Below are 7,521 nucleotides of genomic sequence, written 5' to 3'. Positions count from 1 at the left end.
TTGGTTCTCAATGAGACTCTTTCCTGATGAAAAGTAAGAAATGGTTGTACTGCCATGAGGGCCTGTAACTCAGATACTCTTCTTGCTGAGGTTATGGCCAGAAGGAAGGCAGTCTTCCAAGACAGGAACTGTAGTTCTGCAGATGCTGCTGGTTCAAAGGGAGGTAGAGTTAATTTTTCCAACATGAAGTTAAGGTCCCATGTAGGCACTGGTGGTTTCCTTGGAGGGTTGATGTTTTTTATCCCTCTTAGAAACTGCTTTAGCAGCGGATGAGAAAATACAGGTGGATCAGTGTTGTACTCTGCTGAAATGGCTGAAGCATGAATTTTTATGGAAGAGTAAGAGAGGCCATTATGGAGCATTTCTGCTAAGTATTCCAGGAAATGTGGAATGCTCATTACTGTCGGATCTTGGCCCTTTGTGGAGTTCCAAGTGCGAAATCTTTTCCATTTTGCTGAATATGCCTTTCTTGTGGAAGGCCGCCGAGCTTCCTTGATGATATCCTTTACCCTTTTAGATAGTTTATCCAGGCGAGGAGTCAAGGTATTTTCCAGGCTGTCAGCTGCAAGGTTTTTAGGCTGGAGTATAGAGTTTTGTAATTGTGCTGTGTCAGAAGAAGTGACCATTGTGGTAGAGGCCACGGTTTCTTGCGTGACAAGCTCCTTAACAGTGGGTACCAGTGTTGTCTTGGCCAGTCTGGAGCGATCAGAATCACTTTTGGCTGTTCTGTCCTGATCTTAAGTAAGACCTTGGTCATTAACGGAAGAGGTGGAAATGCATATACTGTTAGAGTATTCCAGCTGAAAGAGAGGGAGCCCACTTTCCATGCTTGTGGGTGGTATGTCCTTGTGCAGAAATTTTTCAGTTGATGGTTGTGGTGGGAGGCAAAAAGATCTATGTCCGGCCTTCCCCATGATTGTGTTATTTGAAGAAAGGTGTCTGGGTGCAGCATCCATTCGTGTGGATCTATGATGTTTCTGCTTAGGCTGTCCGCCAATACATTGTCTTTTCCTGGTACAAACTGGGATTGCAGCTCTATATTTAGTTTTAGGGAAAGTTCCCAAAGATTCATTGCCAGCCTGCAAAGAGGGTAAGAATGGGTACCTCCTTGCTTGTTTATGTACCACATAACTGTGGTATTGTCTGTCTTTATTAGCAGGTGGCCTTGATGTAGAAAGTGCTTGAAGGCCTCGATTGAATGTATCACTGCCAGCATTTCCTTTTGGTTTATGTGCAGGCGAAATTCTGTTTGTGTCCATTGTCCTTGAATGCATCTGCCCTCCATGTGCGCTCCCCATCCATGGTCTGAGGCGTCCGTGGTAATGGTTTGGCTGATATTTGGTTTGCTGAAAGGCAGACCCATGTTTGACTGGCTTGCTTGAGCCCACCACAGAAATTCCTTTTGAAGGCATGGAATGAGGGGGATCAAAGCTTCTAGGCTGTGATTGTGTTGAGACCATAGACTCCTTAGGTACCACTGTAGTTTCCTCATATGCAGCCTTGCTTGTGGAATCAGAAGAATGCAAGATGCCATGAAACCCAGGGCCTGCAGTATTTTCCTTGCAGTCAGTTGGGTTTGCTTTGTCAGGTTTCTGAAATAATCCGGTAGTTGTTCTTGTTTTTCTTCTGTGAGAAAAGCCATTTGGGTGGTTGTATCTAGTTTTGCACCTAGAAAAATTATTCTTTGGGATGGAACAAGTCCTGATTTTTGAATGTTGACTGTGTATCCCAAAGCCTGAAGTAGGCGGATGGCATAATTCAAGTGTTTTACCAATGTTTGTTGGCTGTCCGCTTGTATAAGGCAGTCGTCCAGGTATGGGTATATTTGAAGGTATATTTGAATCCCCTGAAGTCTGCAATGTGCAATTACTGATGCCAGGCATTTCGTGAATACTCTGAGCGCAGTAGATAAGCCAAAGGCCAATGCTGAGAATTGATAATGCTCTGAACCTGCAAGAAATCTGAGGAGTCTTCTGCAACTTTGTCTGATAGGGACATGCAGGTATGCCTCCTTAAGGTCTAGAGTCACCAGCCAGGACCCCTTGCCCAGCATGGGAAGGAGTTGCTGTAAGGTCAGCATTTTGAATTTTGGCACAATGAGGTAAGTATTTAGTGCGGACAAGTCCAGAATAGGCCTCCATTGCTTTTCTTTTCTTGGCACAAGAAATAGTCTGGAATAAAATCCTTGGCCTTTTTCTATGAGAAGAACCTTTTCTATTGCTTTCATTTGCAGTAGTTTGGAAATTTGCTTGAAAGCCTCTGTCCTTTGATTCAGTGGCAGATTTGGCATGCCTTGTCTTTTTGGTAATGTATGAAAATGGAATCTGTATCCTTTGTCTATTATTTGCAGTATCCATTTGTCCCTTGTAATAATGTGCCAATTTTTTGAGAATAAAGATAGCTTTCCGCCCAAAGGTGCTTCCAATTGAGCCCTGGTTGGCGGGGTCAGAGTCAAGTCATTGAGTTTGTCCTTGTGCAGCAGGTGTAGGTCCTGCACTACCTCTTTGGTTGGGAGGCTGCCATTGATGTCCTCTGTAGGAACCTCTAGCTTGCCCTCTACCTCTGGCACGCCTATTTTTGCCTCTTTGAAATCTGTCTGTGTCTGGAAAGGACCAATTCTTAGGCCAATTTCTGCTGAATCTTGGTGGTTGGACCTGGAGAAAATCTTTGACTGTCTGTACTGACTTAGCCTTTTCCTCAAATTTCTTTAAGACCTCTTGAGCTGTGGAACCAAATAACTTTTGTTTTTCCAGGGGTGCATCCAGAAGTTTTGCAACATGATCTGGCAGTGTTTGTTCCTTCAGCCAAGCATGCCTACGTATGACTGCCCCTGTCATTGCTGACCTACATGAAGCTTCCAATGCATCATAACCACACTGTAAAAAATGGTTGCTAACCTGCTGTGAGTTATGCACCAGATCCTGAAGTGCCTTGCGATCTAGGGGTTCAGGTGAGGTTAGTTTTTTATGCAATTCATCTAACAGATATTCCTGATACTGTATCATATGGAATTGACAATTCAATGCTCTCATAGAAAGAGTGGAAGAAGTGTACACTTTTTTACCCCATCTCTCTAAGGCCCTGGATTCCTTTTCAGAAGGAAGTGGGTTCTTAGTAGTGGAGGTTGCAACCACTTTAGGCCCCTGGGAAATAGTTTCTGGGTCAGCTGAGTGGCCCTTGTAAAGGAATAGATGTGTGTCCGGGACCCTGTAGTACCTGTCGGGTTTGACAGGAGCCGGAGGGAGGGAGTCTGAGGAAATACTAGACTCTGAGTACACATCCTCTATGACATTTAAAACAGGAGGAATAGCCAAAGGTCTATGCTGAGGCAAATGCAAAAAAGTCCTTAACCTCTTCCTGGAATCAGAGAATTCCTGGCCTTGCCACTTAAAATGCTCTCTCATGGAATGAAGGCTCTCCCCAAAGGACAACTCTTCGGGGGGGGAGGCCGAGGGAATAGATTCCTCTGCATCAGAATCCTCGTAGGCCGGAAAGGCCTCCTCCTGGTAATCTGAAAGGGCAGTCATCTGAGGCCTCATCAGAGGACTGGGGATCCGTCTGCTCAACCCTGGTCCTTTTGCCTGGAGGAGGTTGAGAACCCCTGTCTGGGTGTGGCTGAGAGCCCCATAAGGTCCTCAGCTAAGCTTAAAATTTGTGAACCTGTAGAGGATCCCTGAGGAGTAGCCTTGGGAGGGAGAGATTTTGGCTGTTTAGCAGCTTTAGCACGAGTAAAGGCCTTAATGGACATGGATACAGGAGGCCTGGCTGCCCCACGTGCTGGGGTAGTTTTATCCACAGAAATGGTGTCAGATATCTCCGGAGCACCGGATTCAGAAGGTAATTCTAAGACCGACCCAGAGGAAGCCTCCAGTACCGAAGGTACCGGCTGTGCGGTGTCGTCAGTCGGAATCGGTAAAGATTCGGTTTCAGCAGAGACCGAGACACTAGCGGTAGGCCTGGGCATGGAGTCGGCCGGAACCGCGGACCGCGTGTGTTGGTCCTTCTCCTTACATTTTTTGGGTACATGAGCTGTCGGAAGCTCCGACGGCATTTTGTAACAGTAAATTTGCCCAAAAAATTCCTCTGCAAACTCTGCCCGACGCCTAAGAGTGCGTCTATTGAAGGAAGCACAGGCTGTACAGGCTGAGACGTCGTGGTCTGGGCCTAGGCAAGGTAAACAGTAAGAGTGGAAATCCTTATGAGGTATTTGTTTCCCACATTTTAAACAATTATTAATTTTAACCGTTTGATCTGACATCGGCTGAGGCAAGAAAGAGTCCCCAACGGAGTACTTAGCTTTTTTGAAGACTTCGGTAGCTGAAATCACAGGAGCTGGCCAACCGGCACTTGCAAACTGCTTCTGCTTCGGGCACTGCGTGGCAAGAAAGACTGAGGAAGATGGCGTCAGCTGACGCTTTTATACCCCAGGCGCTCTGACGTCGGGGAAAAGGGTGACATCAGCCGACGCCGGACCCAGACTTTGGAATCCGGCCGACCAAAGGGCTGCCTGAGGCAGGACAACCCATATGTAAGGACTGCAGATGCATCCTTGAAGGACATCAGCTGATGCATCTTGCGACAAGAGCAGAAAATGAGATCTGGGATATTATGAAGAGAGGTACTGTGGGTAGAAGTCTTAGCTTGAGAGTTTTTGGCTGGCATGAGCTATGTAACAGCTGAGCTGGTTCCAAGGGTCAGAACTGAATCCCAAAGATAAAGGATAAATGAAGTCTGACATCAGATCAAATGGTTACCAGTTCAGACAACAGCAATTTTTTTTCTAAGTACCCTAACCTACAAGGTATTAAATGAAACCTACTGCCCCCAACAAATTACTAAACAGAAGTCTCCAGCATAACTGAAGTCAAGATATCCTATAGGTATGCAGACCCTCCCAATAGAGAATCATTTACAAAACTGCCACTGTAACCTGGAATTCTTTAGCAGAAAAAACATCAAGCTGACCCTTACTAGAAAACTCCTGAAAGTACAACTCACTAACAAATAAGTGTAGTTGTTAAAGGGAACCAGGTTGGATCTACAGAATTAATGCCTAAGCTATCTGAAACTCACACTATACTCGGCAATGTGCAGCCAGAATGGTACATAGTGACAGCTATGTACCCAGTGTAATAATACAATATGAATATTGCTAGTGCCCTTGTATATAATTAGCAGTTTCTGTAACACGTAAAGGCACAACTATAGCATTTATTTAGTGTATTAGTGCTAGTATCATTGTACAGAATGCAGTGATTTGTGCAAATGTTCACAAAAATGCACAAATGCTGGGTATAATGTAATTTGAATGCATATATTGGCTTGAAATGTCACTCAAAAGGTGATTTTTGTACTGTAAATATAGTTTTATAAAGTTCTCACTGGCTGCTAGCTCAGGTCATGGCTGAAAATTGCCTTTGGGGCAGTTCACTTACCAAGTTTAAGTCAAGTAAATAAATAAAATACCATAAAGTAAATCTAGGCCCCATTATAAACACAGTAAAATCCCATGACATCTTGAGAGTTAGATTAGGAGCAGAACCTCAAGTAGTACTGAAGAAGCTTCTTTAACGGGAGTCAGCATGACAAAGCTGAATGGGCATTTCTTGCCGACTAATGAAGCACCACTCTTCCTGTAACAAGTTGGAACTCTTCAAAAGCCTCCTTTAATTAAAGATTCTTCAAGGACAATGGTCTTTTTTCTGTTTCATTCTGACGGCCATTACTTGGGAGAATTTAGGGGTAACTTCTTCTTTTGTTTTGCTGAGATGTACCTGAATAAAACTAGCCAATCATCTGTTTTTCAAATAGTTTAAACTATTAAGCCAATCATCTGTTTTTCAAATAAATTTAAGTGATGACATGCTTTAATGCCATCCCAGGACAACAAAGGCAGCTCGCTGATCTTTGATAAAGCAACAGTCCTATTATACGGCAAGCAGCTAACAGTACAAGTATATGGCTTAGGATGGGTTTCTAGCCACATGGATAATGGTACAATTAGATTAGGAAGCCTCTTCTGTGGAAGGAAAAAACAGGCTAGGACACCAAAAATTACCCCAAAAATACAGGTAACAGCAAATCTACCCAATAGGAGGAGGAGGAGAAGATCTACACTGGTCCTCCTTGCATGGATACTCCTCAGGAGAATAACAATGATGAAGGCCCTTGTAACTGGACATCTTCAGGTTATTAAACAGAAAATCCACAACAGACAGCTGAAAATGGTTCAGGGTGGTCTCATTGAAATCCCTACACAGGGAATAAGATTTAATATCATGTTATGTGGACAAAGAGAACATCAATCTGGTGACCACATCTGCAAGTAAGGAATTTTAACAAAGATGAAAAATGACTCAAAGCATGGTCACTCTGGAAGAAAAAATCTCAAAGTAAGTTCTTGTCCCACTATTTTCAACAAAAAATGAAAATTAACTAAAGAAGGATGGATGGGGACTCCAAGAGAACTGCCCATTAACAATAGTGCTGGATACATCATTCAAGGGAACAGATTCAAAAGACTGTTTCAGGTACTCTCTTCTGCAGTGATGGGAAGCAGTCAGACAATGATGTGCTTGCCAAGTATACCTTTGAAAAAGATTATATACTCATACTCAGTAAATGCCCACATTGCATGGTCCCATGCTGATTACATTAACATTTAACAAAACACCTGAGCATGACGGTGCCACAAACTTACAGTGATAATGGACCACAGATGGACAGTATTGTAAAAACCATGATCTCATTTGGACAGACTAACTTCCAAATATAACTGTCTAGTAGTACATGGCAGGTAAAGCTGCTGTATCTGGAGTGGAGATCCCACTAGTAACATGTAAGCTGTTTAACTTTTTTCCATAAGCATGCAGCATACAAGTTTGCAGTAATTTCTTCATGAATGCAATGCACAACAAAACAATACATTTCTCGCTGCAGTAAAGTAAACCATAGAAAGGACAAATGGTGTATTGTCATTAATATTTACATGTAACTGTTAATTTATTGATTATGCTATACATATCGGAACATTTTCACAATTATACAACCCTATGTACAAAGTTTTTTTTCTTTAGAAAAATGCAACAAAGGGGTTTTCTGGTTGAGGTATTTAGTTTGAGTAGTCAGTGATGATACAAAATAATAGATAACAATTTCATTGCAGTCTTCAAAATTTGGGATGTTTCTTTATGCAGTGCAATATGCCTACCAAAAAATGTACAGCATACACCATAATGAATGCCCCCCAACTTGAAAAGTATGATCTAACTGCTTGCTAGACACACTCAAATGAAGAGATGCCTCAAAAGTTTTACAGAAACCAATGGACAGTACTGAACTTGGTCAATTGATGCTTGTATGTTGAATCCTGGGATAGCTGAAATACTGGTCATGTTTACAATACACAGTCTCTGAATCATGACATTCAGAGACTTAACAAAAGTTGCATCTTTCTTCACACAAAAATACTTTCTTGCTAGAAAATTTATCTGCTCTCCATCAACAATCATTAATAGATGA

At 42.7% G+C, this 7,521-nt stretch overlaps 1 protein-coding gene across 1 annotated transcript in view; it reads right to left on the bottom strand.

Moving 5' to 3' along the window:
- Nucleotides 1-6,969: 6,969 nt before the first annotated feature.
- The window catches only part of TASOR (transcription activation suppressor), a 2,736,533-nt gene continuing 2,735,981 nt past the window's right edge, over nt 6,970-7,521 (bottom strand). Inside the window, exon 23 of the mRNA XM_044078696.1 lies at nt 6,970-7,521. This exon is cut by the window's right edge and continues 1,167 nt beyond it. The gene's annotated coding sequence lies outside the window, so the exon portion shown is untranslated.

Source organism: Protopterus annectens, chromosome 7.part1 (genome assembly GCF_019279795.1).
Source record: "Protopterus annectens isolate FY-2018-M chromosome 7.part1, PAN1.0, whole genome shotgun sequence".
Taxonomy (NCBI): Eukaryota; Metazoa; Chordata; order Ceratodontiformes; family Protopteridae; genus Protopterus; species Protopterus annectens.
The sequence above is the reverse complement of the archived record's forward strand: the minus strand, read 5'-3'. Positions and strand labels throughout refer to the sequence as shown.